At 40.5% G+C, this 20,302-nt stretch overlaps 1 long non-coding RNA gene across 1 annotated transcript in view; it reads right to left on the reverse strand.

Moving 5' to 3' along the window:
* Positions 1-13,964: 13,964 nt before the first annotated feature.
* Positions 13,965-20,302, reverse strand: part of LOC141414096 (uncharacterized) — a 34,387-nt gene continuing 28,049 nt past the window's right edge. The window contains exon 3 of the long non-coding RNA XR_012439188.1: positions 13,965-14,507. This is a non-coding gene — a long non-coding RNA (uncharacterized lncRNA). The remainder of the gene's footprint in view (positions 14,508-20,302) is intronic.

Consider the following 20,302-nt stretch of genomic DNA (forward strand, 5'->3'; position numbering starts at 1 on the left):
AAACCTCCTGCATTCAATCCCATAGGGGCCTGTAGATGTCAAGGTCCAGCCAGGCTTTTCCTGTTTACCAAAGCCCTGTATTTAAAAGGAAGTTCATTGCTGTGTGTCCTCACACAGCCACCATCAACTCCCATGTTACCAAGGACCTAAGGACATATGTGCAGCCAGGAGCATTCCTGCTGGTCTTCACCAGGGTCTTCCTGGATTGTCCCTTTGAACCAGTTGTAACATACTGTAGTTCCCTCATTACCTAATGAGCAAAATAAAAGCATCCTTTAACACTTTGTCATCTGTACCATTCAGAGAAAATTGCATGCCTAACTGTACAATTTTTGCTACTGAAATTTGACTGTAAATTGTAACTTCCTTGTTTCTTTTTTTTTTTTTTGCGATAGTGGGGATTGAGCCCAGGGCCTCACCCACACTAGGCAAGCACTCTACCACTTGCACTATGCCCTCTTGTCCTGTATTTGCTTTTGAGACAGGGTCTCCCTACATTTTTGCCCCTGTTGGCCTGGAACCGGGAAGATCCTCCTGTGTTCTCCACTTAAGAAGCTGGGATTACAGTTATGCACCATCACACTTATTTGTTTCTAAAAATATTTATGTAAGCTGGATTTTTTTTTCAAGACACAGTCCCAGACCCCAAAAAACTGGGCAGAACTAAAAGGGGAAACCGCAGAACCAGAACAAGGTCTCCCAAACTAGATTACAAGCCAGGAGTGCCATCCAGGGTTGCAAGATGGACCAGAGGAGCCAGAGACCAGAAACTCCTCAATTACAAAGTATACAAGGTTCACCGTATGCCTCTAAGTCTGTTCCAGCAAGATTCCAGGTTATAGCTATCAGCGTTCCATTGCCCCTCATACTAGCTGCTAAAGTTCCTTCCCTATCTGTCCACCAAAAGACAGATTTGAGCAAATCTCGTGTCCCCCTCTCATCAACCTACAAGGAAGCTCTTGGTTTTTGCAAAGCTTAGTGCCCCAGTACTGTTTTCCATGTGTGTTGGGCATCCAGCCCTTGCTTGGTATTAGTAGAACCAGTTGAACAGACAGTTCTCAAATGAAGAAATACAGATGGCCAATAAATATATTAAAAAACATTCAACGTGTGTCATGAACACTAATAATCCCAGCTACATGGGAGGTGGAGATGAAAGAATCGTGGTTTGTGGCCAGCCCAGGTCAAAAAAAAAAAAAAGGTAGTTAGACCCTACCTCAAAACAAAACACAAGCTTGGCATGATGGTGCATGCCTGTAGTGGCAGCTAAGCAGGAGGTAGAGGTAGGAGGGCCATGGACCACATCTAGCCTTGGGCAAAAGCAAGACCTTACTTGAAAAATGAACTAAAGCAAAAAGAGCTGGAGGTATGGCTCAAGTGGTAGAGCACTTGCCTAGCAAGCACAAAGCCCTGAGTTCAAACTCCAGTACCTCCACCCAAAAAAGAAAGAAAATACAAATCAAAACTATATTGAGATTCCAGCTCACCCCAGAGTGGCCTACCATCAAGAAAATAAAAACAACAAATGTGGCAAGGATACAAGGAAAATGTAAACCTATATACTGTTGGTAGGAATACAAATTAGTGCAGCCACTATGGAAATCAGTACGGAAGATCCTCAAAAAACTAAAAATAGAACTACCGTGTGTTCTTGCTATACCATTCCATATTTTCTCTTGTATGCAAAATTTAGATTAAAAGAAAAGTACAGGAATGCAGAAGGGAGTTAATTGGGGTGGGAGGGAGAGGCTGAGGGGAGAAGACAGGGGAGGAAGAGAGCATGATAGGACTAAATATGATCAAAATACATCATATGCAAATATGAAAATGTAATGAAACCCATTATTCTGTAGAATTAATATTATTAGCAATAAAAATAATGAAAATGAAAAAATTGAAGTTAAAAAATTGTAGAAATGGAAGAGGTCTACAATTTATCATCAAGAATGAGTTACTTATTTAAAAGTGGCCCAATTCTATGCTATTACAAAGTCATGATTCATCAACTACATCACAATACTTTTTTTTTTACAGTACTAGGGATTGAACCCAGGGCTAGACAGGCATTCTACCACTTGAACCACATCCCTATCCCTAGTATATCTGGTTTCACAAGTGATCCCTAAGTCATAAATTTTTCATGTAATTTCCTATAAGTTCATTTGGTGACTGACTTTTTTTAGTTATTACAGTAAGAGTTTTTATCAAAATTCAGCTCACTGGGTCTTATTGTTATCTCATTAGTTTTTTTTGTTTTGTTTTATTTTGTTTTTTCAGTTCTAGGGATTGAATGTGGGGCCTCACACTTGCTAGGCATACTCTCTACCACTTGAGCTATGTTCCCAACCCTCTTGGCTTTGTCTTGTTTTTTGAGATAGGGTCTCACTAACTTTTCCAGAGTTGGTCTCAACTTGAGATCCTCCTGCTTTCACCTCCCAAGTAGCAAGGACTATAGATGTGCACTAATGTGCCCAGCATTTGATTTCTTTTTATATACAAACACAATCTTCCATAAAGCTATAAATGTGATACTAGCTCAAGTGCCTCAGATCCATTAGGTCAGGTTTTTTTTTTTTTTTTTTTTAGTTTCCTTTTTATGTAACTCTGTATCTTTCCTCATCTATTTTTTTCCTGCCCAATTTCACATGTTCCCATAGTCCATATAAGCAATCAGTTTCCTTCCTTATGCTCAACATAGTCACAAACATTTGGGTGTATAGAACCCCCTATCTGTGGAGGCTGTTTGTCTTTAAAAAAAACAAGAGTTTAATAGTATTCAATTTCCTAAATCTTGTTAATGAATGTATCTCACTTCATGGAAATTGGAGTTTCCACCCACACAACTGCTACATTTTTTTCCATCATAGTCTGTGCTACAGATATTCCTCAATCAGCTCAACTATTCCCAAATTAATGGGCACCAACTCAGTTTTTTCCAGGATTTTGCCAGGAAAAGTGTGAGATAAGCAAGGTATTATCTAGGGTCTCCAGGACCAGTAGCATTTCAAGGTGGAACATTTCACAGGATGATAATGGACTTCCTCTTACAGTAGTCATCTCATTCCAAGACCAATTCATTTTCACATTTTAAATGAAGGCTGCACTCAAGTGGAATGCACATTTCACAAACAATTTAAAGATATACCTGAGACTTCCAAAGGTCTCTCCTTGGTGATGATCTGCTTGGAGTTGATCCTCAAGCCCCACCAAAGAAGGCACACCACTCTTCTTGATCACTGAAAAGTTTCAAGAAGCCCACACCACAGGAAATTCCTCTAGCTCAAACACCAGGTTCTAGTTGGGCCCCCTCATCCACAGGACAGCTACAGAGGTGGTAAGGCACCTCCGTGTTACAGACCAGTGGTGCCATATCACCACCCACACGAACAGGCTTCTTGTCTGTCTCCATCCCTTTGACCAGGCAGCTCCAGCCCCTTCCTATGGGTGCAGCACAGGCACTCTCAGCTCCCTGGTAAAGGATCCCTTCATGCAGCCAAGACTGTCCTAGCCCAGGGTCTTCAGCCTCCTCACCACCTAGAGCTGTTTCCTTCTTTCCATCCCAGGGCTCTACCAAACACCCTGAACTTGTAAACTGTATCAGAGTGGTTTTCTCTTTTTGTTTCCCAAAGGCATCAGAACCCAACAGCCCTCCCAGCACTGAAAGGTCCCAGCTCTTCCAGCCTCTACCACTCCCCTTCCTTCCAGGGAGCCCAGGCCATTCACTGAGGAGGCTAATGACTCCTAGAAACACAGAGGCCTAGCAGAGGAGGGAGTCTTCTGAGCAGAGGCTTATCACAGCTGCTTGCTGACCTGCTCAGCTGCAGAAGAAACATCAAAGGGGACAAGAAATGAGGAAAAGCTTGAGTTCTATGACCCCTAAAATATTCTTCCCCACCTGAAGGGTGAAACGAAAAGCCTCTATGAAGAAACCTGGGTACAAAAGCATTCAGATCTTTCCTTTCATTCCAGCACCCACCATATACCCTCTCTAAGAAGGTACACAACAAATGGACAATCTTGTTCTAAGATGTGCCTGACCTCCTGTGCTGACCCCCACCCCCGCCTTGCAGGCACGGCAGCCTGGCATTCCAACCCAAACATCCCCACAGTGAGTTGCTTCCCTGGGCTAATAGTTCTACCTCAGCAGCCCCCATTAATTCACTGGCTCTCCTCTGATCCTATCCCCAATTAAAAGGTCAAGTTTCTTTCCTGACTTTCCAAGAACTCAACTGCCTAGGGAAGCTGTAGGTAGAAATACAAAGCTCTTTATGGAGAGTATTAACCCAACATCTCCTATGCAAATATTTGCATTTACTTTGGCTGACAGCCATATGGCATTCTCAGCTCCCATTAAATCCTCTGTGTACACTCAGGCAAAGACAAGCTTCCAAAGAAACTAAAAGGATTATGGCAGCATCACAGCCAGCAGTTTCCCTTTAAGCCTCTGCCAGCCCTGTCTTGATACACAAGGGTGGGAGAGCACCCACACTACTACAGACCACAGTGTAGCTGCCTCAAGCTCACCACCTCCTTTGTGGCTTAGGCCCTGGCCCTTCTCTCCCAACCTGGTTATTCTACAACATCTGAGAGCTGCCCCTCTTTTATCCTACAGAGAAAAACACCCCCTCCTTACTCCTGAGCAGAGCCCCCTTCTTCTCCCTGTGGCTGCCCAGGCAGAATATCCAAGTCTGGATCTATAGGAATAGCCACAGCCTTGAACTCATGGTGCATTAAACCATTTTACAGATATGACATATGTCAATCTAAGAGGCAAACTGTGGCACACTGAAGTATAGCAAGCAAGTCCCCAGGGGTGTAATATGTGTTCTCATGCCACACTGTCCTGCAACAGCCCAAATAAGAGAACATGTAGCCTGGGCTTGACTCTCCTGCTCTGCCAAGCAATAAGGAAATTGCTTTCCAAGGCAGTCCATAAGTCCCCCAGTCAGAAACTCTCACACAGAGACAAAATCTGAGAGTTCATCCACAGGTCATACTAAGGGTGACGGGAATCATGTATCATTGCACCAGCACTGCCACACCCCTATAAATCTCCTGAAAGGATTTCTTCTTTGTTAACTGTTTGATTTTGAAAAGGATGTGTGTGAAGGGTTAGGGAGTAGAGCCTACAGAGAGGGAAGCAGGCATGTGGCTGGAAGCTAGGCCACTAAGAGTCAGCCAATAGACACTCCTGGCTGTCAGAATGATAGGAAATTCTGAACACTGCAGGTATCCAATCTCATTTTCTACATCCCAACCATCCTGTAAGTAAAGTATAAACACACAGGCAAGGACAGAAACTTTGATTAGTTCATTCGATACAACTGCCTGGCGCTGGTAGTATTTGGAGAGTTAAAGGAAGGTTACAGAAGTGTGTATGCCACAAGGTGACAGATAAGTGAACATAGAGTTCAGGGAGATGGAGTGTCCAGCAAGAACAAAAGATGTAAGAGGTGTCTTTGACAGTATAAGCACTCAGGAATTGAAAGAAACTGTAGGGAAGACTCTGGACCTCTATGGAATGTGACAGGCCATGTCTATATTATCTGAATATCTAAGGACAGGACACCTTAGCCAAGAGCTGGTTACATGAATAATACACTTACTAAACATCGACTGTATGTCAGAGGTTTTCTATGTGTTATTTCAATGAATTCACATTATACATTGAATTCAGTCCTCAAAACAGCTTCATTATTTAAGCATCACAGGAATCATATAGAGAAACATTCTGGATATGCAAAGATGAAAAACCTTGTCCCGAGTCATAATTTCAGTAACGGGTAAGGATCTCAAAAGTTGTCAACATCAGTCCAGCCATCCACTTAAAAGAGAGGGAAGATTGGGAGAAATTCAAGTCAGGACGGTGAGAGACCCTGGGGAGATATGAAATAGCTGTTTCCTGATGTGAGGGGGGGGCTAGGTGCCAAAGCAAAGGAAAGACCAGAGTAAAAACTTGAGTCATGGTCTTTTCCCTGACCTTCCTGCCTGAGTGAAAGAGAATTGCTGCCAGCCCTCCCCTACAAGGTTTGCACTGGAGCATCCACATGCCCTGCAGCTGTGCTGTGGGAAGGAACAGACAGCAGTAGTGCAGATGGCAGCCACCCAGTCAACCTTGACCTTGCTTCCCTGTTTTGCTCTGTTATCCTTAATACCATTTGCTAGTAAAAGAAAATGTGTGTGTGTGTGTGTGTGTGTGTGTGTGTGTGTGTGTGTGTGTGTTCCCTAAAGATAAAAGAACTAAACACTAATAGAAAATAACAGGATGGTGGATTTCAAGGGCTCCTTCAAGGAAAAGTCATATTCTGGACATCTTTAGCCATAATTGAAAATAATGAATAATTCAATGTCTATATTAAAATGCAAAGCATACAAAATATCAAAGTGAAGACCTTCAAAAAAATCTTCTTCCATAAGAGTAATAAAACTGGATTATTCTTTAAGAAAAATGTCTGAATCTTACTAAGATCAAATAGATTTGCAGTATTTTGAAAATACTTGGAGCCAGACACTGATGGGTCATACCTATAATCCTAGCTACTTGGGAAGCTGAGATTGAGAGGATCATGGTTTAAGGCCAGTCCAGGTAAAAAGTTTGCAAGATCCAGTAGCTAGGTGAAGTGGCATGTGTCCCAACTAAAGCGGGGAGTGTAAAATAGGAGGATCACACTCCAGGCGGGCCTGGGTAAAAAAGCGAGATCCAATCTCCAAAATAACCAGAGCAAAAATGGCTGGAGGTGTGGCTCGAGTGGTAGAATACCTGCCTAGCAAACATGAAGCCCTGAGTTCAAAACCCAGTTCCACCAAAAACAAAAATAAAATTTAAATAAATAAATAAAAATAAAAATTTTAAAATGAAAAGCCTTGAAAAAAATAGACTTTTTCTCTGTGGAAAGTCAGAATCTTGTCAGCTCCAGAAAGAGCCTTTTCAAACCTCATTCTCCATGAATTTTCATGATTTGAACTCACTTCCTTGTTAAAAGTCTGATACAACTTAGAGCTCTGTTATAGCCAACAGGTCCTGGTCCAGTGTAGCTTATCAAAAGCAATACAGGCTATCATTTAATGAGGATGGGTACATGCTCAAGTGGTAGAGTACCTGCCTAACAAGTTCAAGGCCCTGAGTTCAAACCTTAGTACTGCCAAAAAAAAAAAAGGGGGAAGAAGTGGATAACAGTTAATGCAATAATACAACTGGGTCAGGCGGAGACTTAAGGCCATTTCCAACTCTGTGGCTTAGACCACAGTTGGTGAACCTGTCACTTGGTGTGAACCAGCCTTCTCAAAAGAGTGCTCCCTAGTCTTGGGCTCCCCTGAGGTATCACAGCATTCTTCCTGAATCTGAAAGCTCTCACAAATGCACTTTTGTCTCTCCAAATTCTTCTCACTGCAAATGAACATGAATGGGGCTCCCTCTATTCTAATATCTTGCTCTCAAATTTTATATTAAAAATGCACTAAATCTCACAATCAAGAAGTCAATGAACTCCAATTATTTTAAAAATTAAAATGATTTAAACCTAGACATATCAAAATCAATTTAACAAAACACAGTCCAACAGAGAATCTTCAGAGCAAATAGAGAGATGACACAGAATATACAAATAATCTGCTGGGTGATGCACAATTGATTTCATGGATGCCAGAAGGCTCTGGAACCTTATATATTCAAAATGTTGAAGAAAAAAAAATCCTAAAACCAATAATTTTCTATCCCATAAACTAACCTTCAAAAAGTAAAGGAGAAATTAACACGTCAGATAAACAAAAAAATGAAGATTTGTCTCTAATCACTCTGCCAAAAAAACAAATGCTAAAGGAAGTTGTTCAGACTAAAGTGAAAGGAGACTAGACAATAAATAAAATCCTTATGAATAAATACAGAGCACCAGTAAGGACAAGTAGTTAAATATAAAAGACAATATGAATGGTTTTTATTTGGCTATAGCCATTTTTTCTCCTAACTGACTTATACAAACACGCATAATAAGAAATTTTAAGTCTGTATGAATGACTCCCAGGTAAAAGATAGAATTTGTATAATAATTGTTATCATTTGGATATGAAGTGTCCCCCTCCAAAAGGCCCATGTGTTTGAACATGTGGTCCCCAGGTGATGGTGCTATTTTGGGAGATTGTGAAAACTTTAGGAAACAGGACCTAGAGGAAAGAAATAGGTTAGTGGGGCAGGCCTTTGAAGGATATAGCTGGCTTCCCGTTCCATACCCACTCTTCTTGTCCACCAAAAGGTGGACAAATTCCTACAAATTCCCACTGTCCTGATGTTCTGCAGAAAGTTTTAAAAATCAAAAAGGAATATTATTAGTAATTGTATGACAAAACTTAGAAACTAGACGAAACTCAAAAACAGCTATGAAAACTGACTCGAGAAGAAAAAGAAAATCTTAGTAAATGTAATTCAAAGAGAATGAATTAATAATCAAAATATTCCCAAAAAGTAATGTCAAAACAGCTTCATTGTTGAGCTGTGACCAACATTGACTGAAAAACTGACAACAATCCTTTGTGAATTCCCAAACAGTCAATGGAAATTGGCATTTGCCAACTCATTCTATGAAGCCAGAATTACGTTACCCAAAAGAAAGATATCACAGGAAAACCACTGACCAATAATCCTTATGACTATAAGAGCAAAAATCCTCAAAAAGACACTAGCAAACTGAATTCATCAACCTAGAAAAAGGATTGTACAACATGACCAAGTGATATTTACCCCACGCATGCACAGATGGCTCATCATTCAAAAGTTAATCAATGCAATACAAGATATTAAGACATAAAAAAGATATTCACTTAAGTAGAAATAAGAAAATGTCTTTGACAAAATTTAACATCTTTTTATGAAAAAAACTACTGAAGTAGTAGTTAAGTAATTAAGAAGTAGTAATTGCAAATTTCCTCAACCTGATAAAGTGTTAGGAAAATGCAAAATTAACACCTATGTAATGACAACTGAATGTTTTCTCCCTAAGATCAAAAACAAAACAAGGTGTCGGCTCACATATTTGCTGCCAACACAATTAAGTGAGAAAAAACAGTAAAAGTTATCCAGATTAGGAAGGAAGAATTAAAATTATACTTATTTGGTAATGTCATGACTTTGTATGTAGAAAATCCAAAGGAATGAAAAAGAAACTACTAGAGCTAATGGACAAGTTCAGCATGGTTGCAAGATACAAGGTAAACATGAAAAAAAACAGTGATGAGCAATCTAAAAATGAATTTAAAAAAACAATTTCATTATCATCATGGTTTAAAATATACTGTACAGGCTCATGCGTTGGACACTTAGTCTCTAACTGGTAGTGCTATTTTGGGAGGTTATGGAAACTTAGGTGGTGGGGCCTACCTGTAGGAAGTGGTTCCCATGGGGCATGATTCTGAAGGTGAAACCCAGTCTTTGCTCTCTGCCCATCTCTCTGCTTCTTGTCCACCATGAGGTGAAGAAGTGTTTCCCTGCCACATGATCCCACTGCCATGGTGTTCTGCCTAAGACATGAGGCCAAGTGACCATGGACTGAACCCTCTGAAACCATGAACCAAAATAAATCCTCTCTCCCTTTAAGTTGTTCTTTCAGGTATTATTGTCACAATAGTGATAAAACTGACAAATACAATTATGATATCACCAAAAAGAAAAATTACTTAGGAATAAACTAAGCAAAAAAGCCCAAGAGTGGTCCATTACCAAATGCAAGTTTGTTGAAAGAAATTAAAGAGGCCCTAAATAAATACAAAAATAGTCCATGTTCATGGATTAGAAGATTTAGTATTGCTAAGATGCTTTGCAAATTGGTCTACCAAGTCAGTGCAAATCCCAACCAATGTCCAGATGGATTTTTTACAGAAATTGACAAGCCAGTCCTAAAATTCATAAAATTCATAAAGGAGGGGTGAGGATAGGTAAGACACCTAAAAAACTAGCTAGCATTTGTTGCCCTTAATGCAGAGAAACTAAAGCAGATACCTTAAAGCAACTGAGGCCAATAGGAAAAGGGGACCAGGAACTAGAGAAAAGGTTAGATCAAAAAGAATTAACCTAGAAGGTAACACCCACGCACAGGAAATCAATGTGAGTCAATGCCCTGTATAGCTATCCTTATCTCAACCAGCAAAACCCCTTGTTCCTTCCTATTATTGCTTATACTCTCTCTACAACAAAATTAGAGATAAGGGCAAAATAGTTTCTGCTGGGTATTGAGGGGGGGGAGCGGGAGGGGGTGGAGTGGGTGGTAAGGGAGGGGGTGGGGGCAGGGGGGAGAAATGAACCAAGCCTTGTATGCACATATGAATAATAAAAGAAAAATGAAAAAAAAAAAAAAGAATTGCAAAAATCCCAGAAGAGCCAAAATAATATTGAAAAACAGGAATAATGATGAAGGAGTCATTCTTCACAGTGTCAAATGTATTTCAAAGCTAAAGTAATCAAGACACTGCAATTCTAACATAACAGTAGATGGTAGAATAAAATTGAAAGTATAGAAACAAGTCCACAAACCAGTGGTCAACTGATCTTCAAAAAGCTGGCCAAAACAACATTATGGGAGTAAAGAATAGTGTTTTCAAAAGTTGGTGCCGGGAAAATTAGATATTCGCATGTAAAAGCATGAAGGTAAACCATTACCTCATGCCATAAAAAAATTAACACAAAATGCATCAAAGTCTTAACTGAAAAAGCTAAATTAAAAAAAAAAAACTTTATGGCTAGGCATGGTGGCACATACCTATAATCCTAGCACTTGTGAGGCTGAGGTAGAAAGATCATAAGTTTGAGGCCAGCCTGGTCTACAGAATGAGTTAAGGCAAGCCTGAGCTGTATAGTGAGACCTTACCTCAAAAAACAAAAAGAAATAAATAAAAATAAAAAACTTTATTAATAAAGATATTCATTAATCAACAGTTTCTCAGATAGGACACCTAAAATGCAAACAGCCAAATAATAAATAAATTAGACTTGGGCAAAATTAAACATTTTTCTTCAGCAGTCACAGCCACAGAAGAAAGCCACAGTTCTCACAAGATTTAAATCCAGTCAGCAAAGGAAACAATTATGAAAGTGAAGAGACAGTCTGAGAATGGGAGAAAATCTTTGCCAGCTGTTCATCTAACAGAGGACTAATATCCAGAATATAGAAAGAACTCAAAAAACTAAACCTCAAAAGAGCAAATAGCCTAGAAATACATAGGCAAATGAACGACAGTTCTCATAAGAATTGCAAATAGCCAATAGGTACATGAAGAAATGTTCAATGTCCTTAGCCATCAGGGAAAGGCAAATCAAAACTACATTGAGGTCCTGTGAAGGCACAGGCAGAACTAATGCAGGGTGCTGCATAGGTGCTGGACGACGGCAAACATGTTACAGTTCATGTTCTAGGGTGTTGACTGTGAGGCTGGCCAGGCAGTTTCAGCAATATTTTTGGAAGTCCAGAAGTAGCTGTTCCTTTAAGCAGACCTAGTAAGATGGTGTCTGATATTTTTGGGCCAACTGAAGAACCTCAGAACATACTCAAAAGAACAAACCCCTAACTCCAGTTCAGACCTGGTAACATCTGAACCCACCTGGCGGGATGGCCAGTGACATTTCTTGGGTTCCCAGTCAGTGCCACTTCACTCTTGACACACCCAAACAAACTCAAGGATCACATTTTCATCTGTGCAGGAGAAATGCCAAAATCTGACCTTAAAGTTGCAGCAAGCACCTTGCCCCCAAGAAGAGCAGGGCAAAAAGGGTAGCTCCAGAGAAGCTGGACCCCATTAGCCCAGGTCCATGAGCCCAGGCTGAGGTTACAAACTCTCTCCCGTAAGGTCCTGAACCCACTGGAAGGCAAACCCAGCATCTCTTTCTACTGAGAGCCTCCTGCTTTGCCCAGAGGCAGACCAGGTAATCCAGGTATTGAATGTTAACGTTTCCTTTAACCCAAATGAGCAGGGGTGGGAGAGGGTTTGTTGCTCAAGCCTGGTTGCTCAGCCTCAAGAGAGACTTAATGTTGCCATCACAAGAGTGTCACAGAGAACTGCGCCTTCCAGACTACCGAGAGACACACATGTGGGTATCAAATGGGACTTCTTTAGTGGCCGCTCATTAGTCACACCATATGAAATAAAACTCTAAGGTAGAAGAGGATGGGGAGATGGTGCAGGGTTGCCGGAGGCTTGGCCAGGTGTTCCCTGTCCTGGCATCAGCAGTCTGCCAGCTGATTGAGTATCTAGGAACTGATTAAAATCAAACCAAAACAACCCAACATGGCGATGCAATGGAGGAGCAGGTATAAGCAGAAACACTAAGAAGGCAATGGAGTCGGTCCCCACAGGAAATGCCCTCACCAAAATGGCTTCCACTTCAGAAATTATTGTTGAACACCAATGCCTCCTTTTATTTTATTCTCAGTGAATCATCCTGCCATCTTCTAAAACATCTTCATTGCTTTTTCTCGGCAGCAATCAATGAAAACCAAGCAGTTGTCCTAGTCTTGTGCTTTATGGAAGGTTTTGTGCTCTAATCCTCTGAGTTGACCAGCTCCTACATCTAAAACCATAGCCAGGTCTCATATAAGAACCTTTCGCCTCGGGGGCTGACCAAAGCCTTTGACATACCAGGTTTGCTTGTGGATTGCTCCTTTTGTTTTCCTCATCAGTCTTAAGTCCAGGCCTTTGTTCCCTCCCAATCCACACTTCTTCCCATACATGAGCCTCTGGCCTCTGCAGGACTTCAATCTATTCAGGTGTATCCAAATACTTATTTCAGATTCTTCCTGTCTTACTTGTTCCTATAATTGGTTTGTGGGAAGAACATGTGCTTGAGAACCTTGGGTTGGTTCCTTTAATAATATCTATAAAGTTGTTTTTAAATATCAGTATCTCATTAATGCTTATAGACCCTGTTTCCAACTCCTTCCAGAAGAAAAATCCATCACTAAGGCATACCAAAGAGAAATAAGAGCTGCTTAGCCCACCTTTATAAAGCTTGAGAACCTCTGGACCATGTTCACACAAACACTTCTTAGGTCTTAGTTTGGTAGCAAAGTCACAACTGTCATTTGCTAGCAGAGATACTAGGCTAGCACCTGTCATGAATCATATGTCAGATAGAGGTCCCTGCTGCTCAACCCCCCAGAGGGGCTGCAGCCTCAGTTTCCTGCTTCCTCCATGATGGAACTTTGTTAACAGAGGAGAGGGTTTGGGTGGTATGGTATTGCTTTAAGTAACTACAAAGGCCACACCAGGTGCCAGCAACATCTTCATCATTACTAAACTTTGGAAAAGCAACAGCTCCACAGTCCCACAGGAGCTGCCCACCAAACTCCACTTCCTGTACCTGGCCCATTTAGTAAGGGTCTGCATGTGGCTTTTCAACCAAAAAGTTTTACCCCTTCGGTTGCCCTCCATACTCTGGAGCCAAGAAAAAGTCCATACAACTCTGTAAGAACTCAAATGAATTGTGGTTCAATGCATTTATGAGACTGTTGTTTGGAATTCAGGGCATTCTTTCCTGTTTAAAAAATGTCATAGCTTTTTAAACCCAAACACACTAAACTTATTTAATTTACAATGAAATAGTTTAATGATAAAAAATTAACCACCTCTTAACAACTGTTTTCTTAATGAGAAAATGATTTGTGAATTCCAAATTGGATTGCCAAGAAGAAATCGGACATTTCTGTGCTTGTGCCTGCTGTTAGTCCAGTGAGAGGGAAGTTCCTAGTTCTACCAACTGGCAGGGATTTCTGGGTGGAGATGGGGAACCCACAACAGTAGTCCATGGCAACAAAGAGCCCTGCCTTACTCCTCTCCCATCTTCCCCTCTCTTTCTCCCAGGCTATGGTCTGGGCTTAGGACCTGAGCAGGGTGCTCACTGCAGGGAGCAGAGGAGGCACTGCCCAGCTGAGCCCAGCAGTGTGGTCCTCACTTGCATTAGGAAGATGCTGTCTGCATCAGGGACTGCATATACGTGGACACACCCTCCAAACCACATTTGAGAAATTATTTGTCAGTATTTTTTATTAAACCTTAAAACTCTTTTTATGTGTAACTGGTGCCAACAATTTTCTAGAGCTGTATCAAAACAAGAAACCTATCCTCACATCACAATGTAATTTTGATAGAACAGTTTATTATTTTATGAAGCAAAATTGGGCATAATAGTTGAATTAAACTTAGTAACCATGAAAAAATTACATTTAGAGTCCATCTCACCACAATCAGAATGAAAACAAAAACAACAAATGTCAGCATGGATTAAAGGGAAAAAGGAACCCTTATTCACTACTAATGGGAATATAAATTAGTCCAGCCAGCGTGGAAACCAGTATGGATATTCCTCAAAAAGCTAAAAATAGAACTACCACACCAGCTAAACCACTCTTGGGTATATCCCTGATGCACAGATGACATGCGCAGGAATTTCAGGTGTTCAGGGTTCTTGAGCCTGCTCTGAGAATGAAAGCACAGGCGTACTCCAGCAACAGAGGTTGGAAAGATTTTATCTGTAGAGAAGAGAAGAGAAAGACTTCATTAGTAGGGAATGCAGGGGGACCTGGAAACTGGTAGTCCCCGTGGGTCAGGTTGGGGATTGGGTTTTTATAGCCTTTTTGCATTGCCAGAGGGCAGAGATGTCTCTCAGGTGCAGACAGAAGTTTCCTGGGAAGGAGAGGTGTCTCCTTGACCACTTACCACCTTTTAGGACCTCCTGCAGTCCATCCTTCATCCCCAAAGGAATTTTAAGTCAGCATACAATGGAGATTTCTAAATATCTGTGTTTATGGTGTCACTATTCACAATAGCCAAGTCATGGAATCACCCTTGGTGACTAACAATGGATGAATAAATAAGGAAAATTTAATGCACATACATATACACACAAAAAAACATACAAACACATGCACAAAGGATTGTACTCAGCGGTAAAGAAGAATAAAATCATTTTATTTGCAGGAAAATGGATGGAACTAGAAATCCTCAAGTAAAGCAAAGTAAGCCAGACTCAGAAAGACAAATATCACATGTTTTCTTTTATATGTGGAATCTAGAGTTTTTTAAATACATGAAAGTAGAGGGGGAACTATTAAGGAAGAATAAGGGAGGCTAGGGAATGGCTCAAGTGGTACAGCACCTGCCTAGCAAGGGCAAGGCCCTGAGTTCAAGCCCCAGGACCACCAAAAAAAAAAAATTCCAGGAAGAGGAAGGGAAACACAGGAGAGGAGAGGAAGGAAAAGGGAGGGGGATGGGGGTAAATATGAACAAAATACATGTATGAAAATGTGGTAACAAAACCCATGATTTAGGGCTGGAGTGTAGGTTAGTGGTAGAGTACTGCCTGGCATGAAAAAATCTTTGGCTTTAATTCCAAGCACTGCAAAAAAAAATAAAATAAAAAGTAAAAAGAAACCTATCATTTTGTGTAATCAATATAAGTTAATTTTAAAAAATGTTAATCTAGTGTAGGGACTGGCCTGACAATGACTCCTCCTATGTGGAGGCTAGTGGAGAAGAAATCAGTTGCTACACTCCCCATATCTCAGTTCTATATCCTGGTGCCACCATGAGAGGGGGGCCTATTGTTTTGAGACTGAGTTACTCAAGGGACCTGAAAACAGGAACAAGCACAGGTCAGGGATCCTGGGGACACCCTGCCACAGCATTAGGATGGGAGTCGTGTAGGTTGGACATAGACATGCTGAGAAGTTTAAGCAACAGGGGACTTGGGCTGTGGAAGGCACAGTGTCTAGTGGCCCTGCCATCTGTTGCAAGGACTGAGGCCCATTACCTGTGGGTTACTGTGGAGACCAAGAGTTCTGAGCCTATGGACAGGAGATTGCTCAGCCTCCAGTGATGCCTCCCTGCCACATGGGGTTTGCTGTTAGACAGGCCTGAGAGCTCAAAGCCCAGACTCAGTTGGTCACTCAATTTCCACAGCTTCCTCCCTCCCACAGAGAGATTACTACTGGGTGGGGTCTGAAAGCAAAGAGCCTGGCAGGCAGAGTGCCAGGTTCCCCCAGGTCTTTCCCTTCAGTGCAAAACTCAGTGTCCTGTTTGTTTCCCCCAATCTCCAATGTAGTCAGGGGATAGCCCTTGGCTTGGACATCTGCCACTCTTAGGTGCACAGTCTGGGACAGGGTGGCTCTGGATTGGGTGGAAACCTGTCAGGTGCATAGTCCACAAAGCTTATTGGGGCCAATATGGGGTCCTGGTAGGCATTCACTTCTAAAGTGAACTCAGCCTTGATCCTGACAGCATACCCTTGACAAGAGCATCCTTTAGCCCATGCAGAGTGGAAACAATGGACTCCAGTACTGACCCACTATCCCCACCCCCTAGACCTGGCAGATCCCAATATTAGAGAACATGGCAAGAAGTTTATTCATTCCTTTGTCTTTGGTTTGGGTTTGTCTTGTTTATACTTTTTACTGATTTTTACAATTTTTATTATATATTTTAAATCTTATATGTTTTTAATTATTATTCCTCTTTTTATCTTTTCCTTTTCTATATAATTTTTCTTTATGTTGTAGCCATTTTTATATCTTGTTCTTTTCCCTTTCCTCAAATTCTTTTCTGTTTTTCTTTTTATTTCCTTTATTGAACCTTGCTTTTCATTTCTTTTTCTGTGCTCCCTCTTTTATTATTTTATTAATATTAATTTTACCTTTATTAATTTTAACTTCAGAGTTTATTCTACATTATTTCTACCAGTTTATTGTCCATGGTTATTGGTGATGTAGTAATTGTCAATGCTTTTGTGGTATTTCTGTATCTGATTTGGTTGGTTGTTATTGCTGCTACATCAGTTTATTTTCTTCTCTCTGGGCAGTGCTGGGGATTGAGTCCTCAACGGAAGGATGCTCATGAAGAAGACCCCCATATAAAACAGGAAGAGATGCCTCTCCCAACAGATGTGCAAATTACACCATAGAAACAGAAGAAATATAAGAATGCAAGGCAACATGGACTCCTCCAAAAATTTAAAACTCTTCAATAACTGAATGCAAAAATATTGAAATGGTTGAAATACCAGTTAAAGAATTCAAAATCCTAGTTCTAAAAATGATCAATGACCTCAAAGAGAATTCAAACTAATATATGAATGAACAAAAGAAATCAATTCAAGACTTTAATGAGCAATTCAGTAATTTGGATGAAGAATTCAAGCCAAAACAAAAATGTTCAAGATGAAAAGCTCAACAAATCAAATAATAAATGCAATGGAAATCATCATCAATAGATTAGACAAAGCAAAAGGAAGAATATCAGGAATTGAAGACAAGTTTGAGTAAGGATTACATTTGAATATCAATAAAGAAAAAAAATGATGACCATATCATTCAAGACTTCTATAAGAAACCAAACCTATGAATCTGTAGTATAAAAGAGGGAACCAAGATACAGACTATTTCATTGAAACCTATTCAATGAAATTACACCATAAAATTTCCCAAATCTAGAAAGGATATAGACATCAAAGCACGGGAGACATTTAGAACCCCAAATGGACATAACCAGAAAGTAATCTCTCCATGTTATATTACAATTAAATGCCAAACATTTCTGAGATAGGGATTGCAGATACCCAACACACTCTTGCATTTTCATGAACCAGAAATAAAACCTCAAGTATGTGGCTACAAGAAAAGGCAAGCAATTTAGAAAAGTAGAGAGGGGCACCAGCAAGAATAGACAATTAGAGACTAGAGAAAATTCTTTTTAAAAAAATAAACTTTAGCATAATAAAAGATGCAATGAGAAAACCTTGCTCAGGTGGAGCCCAGAGTGGCCTATGGAAGCAAAACCTAATGTGCTCCATCCCTAAACCCACTGTTCAGTGGCAAGAGCCACCCTATGTGCCACTCTGCAAACAAAACAACAGCCCAGAGCACTAAGCAAAGGCTGGCAAGCCTTGTTTCAGTTGGATGAAAACAAACCAGTCTCTGAGTACTTCACCCAGGGCAAAGAGTAGATGCAGGAGTGAGCAAATCCAACAGAGTCCACCCTATAGGGTATGTCCCAGACCCACTGCTTAGCATATGTGTGTGACAAAATCTACCCACAAGTCACCCTTTGAGGTGGGCTAAGCAGAAACTGGCAAACCTTGCTCCAGCTTTTTCTCAGTTTCCCCTCCATTCTATGGCATCTAAAAGAGGCTTCCCATCCTCACCCTGTGCTTGGCTCCAAACCATGCATGTGTCCCTTTATGATCTTATGGTGTCCACTCCCTCTCCTCACACTGTTACAATGTTCCAGATTATTTTTGCATGACATGGAACTTGAAGACAAGGAGAATGAATTCTACTTCCACCTGACATCATTGGCAATTACTAGGAGTATAATCTTGCAATAAATATGCTCTCTGTTAAGTGGAAAAGGTTAGAGTAGTATCAGCTGGTTGACTTTGACTTATCATTATGGGATAGCCCACTTTTACCCTATAATTGTCTTCGCTTTCCAGTCTACCTTCTCTTATGCTAATTAGCCATTCAGCATAGTTTCGAATTAGTGTTTGCAGGATATATCTTTTTCTCTCCTCTTACTTTAGCCTACTAATATCATATTAAAGCCATGCCAGATGTAGAATTGCTACTGAGTGATGAGCTCCCTTCAGCCCCATGTCTGTTTATCCATCCACTCCTCAGCTGACATGCTCATTGGCCATTTTCTACTCTCTTCCCCTTTCTCCCTCACCTCAAAATCCATTTTGAAAAGGCCCATAAATTGCATCACTCCATTATCCTCGCAAGGCTTTTGGTTTTCCTGAATGTTGGTGTTCTGAGCTTTCTCATCCAATCTTCTGTTGGATCCAATCTTCCAGCCACTCTATGTGAATGTTGTATAGACACTCATCAAAGATACTAACCTGTAGTTTTTTTTTTTTTCTTGTGTCTTTTCCTGGCCTTGGTATTAGGGGAATGCTGGCCTTGCTAAACGAATTGGTCAGTATTCCTCCTTCAGTTTTTAGGGAGAGTCTGAGGATTAGTGTTAGTTCTTCAAATGGTTTATAGCTTCAGCAGTGAAACTGGTCCTCAGCTTTTCCTTGATGGAAGACTTGTTTTACTACTGATTCAGTAGCTCATTTTTAATTATTAGTCCATTCAGATAGTCTATCTCTTTGTGATACAGTCTCAGTAGGTTGTATGATTCTAGAATTTATCTATTTCTTCTAGGTTATCCAATTCATTGGTGTATAACTGAACATAAAAGACAGTATGACCTTTTGTATTTCTGTGGTATTGGTTGTAATGTCTCCTCTTCCATTGTGATTTTATTTATTTGAGTCTTCTCTCAGTTTTTTTTTTTATAGTCTAGCTAAAGATTTATCAATTTGTTTATTTTTTTCAAAAAGGCAACTCTTGGTTTTATCGATCCTTTCTATTTTTTCTAATTTCTCTTCCATTTATCTTTGCTCTAATCTTTATTTCCATTTCTTCCTTTCTCCTGAGTTTTAGCTTAGATTGTTCTCCTTTTCCACTTCCTTGAGGTGTAATATAAGAATGTGTGCTTGCACCCATGTTTATTGTGGCACTATTCACAAAAGCCAAGTAATGGAAACAGCCAAGATGCTCCACCACTGACAAATGGATTAAGAAAATGTGGTATCTATACACAATGGAATTTTATGCAGCCATGTAGAAGAACGAAATGTTATCATTCGCTGGTAAATGGATGGAATTGGAGAACATCATTCTGAGTGAGGTTACCCTGGCCCAAAAGACCAAAAATCGTATGTTCTCCCTCATATGTGGACATTAGATCAAGGGCAAACACAACAATGGGATTGGACTTTGAGCACATGATAAAAGTGAGAGCACACAAGGGAGGGGTGAGGCTAGGTAAGACACCTAAAAAATTAGCTAGCATTTGTTGCCCTCAACGCAGAGAAACTAAAGCAGATGCCTTAAAAGCAACTGAGGCCAATAGGAAAAGGGAACCAGGAACTAGAGAAAAGGCTAGATCAAAAAGAATTAACCTAGAAGGTAATACACACGCACAGGAAATTAATGTGAGTCAACTCCCTGCATAGCTATCCTTATCTCAACCAGCAAAAACACTTGTTCCTTCCTATTATTGCTTATACTCTCTCTTCAACAAAATTAGAGATAACGGCAAAATAGTTTCTGCCGGGTATTGAGGGGGTGGGGGAGAGAGGGAGGGGGCGGAGTGGGTGGTAAGGGAGGGGGTGGGGGCAGGGGGGAGAAATGACCCAAGCCTTGTATGCACATATGAATAATAAAACAATAAAAAAAAGAATGTGTGCTTGCAATCATTCTTTTTTTAATGTAGATATCTCTTG

Source organism: Castor canadensis, chromosome 11, assembly GCF_047511655.1.
Source record: "Castor canadensis chromosome 11, mCasCan1.hap1v2, whole genome shotgun sequence".
Classification (NCBI taxonomy): Eukaryota; Metazoa; Chordata; class Mammalia; order Rodentia; family Castoridae; genus Castor; species Castor canadensis.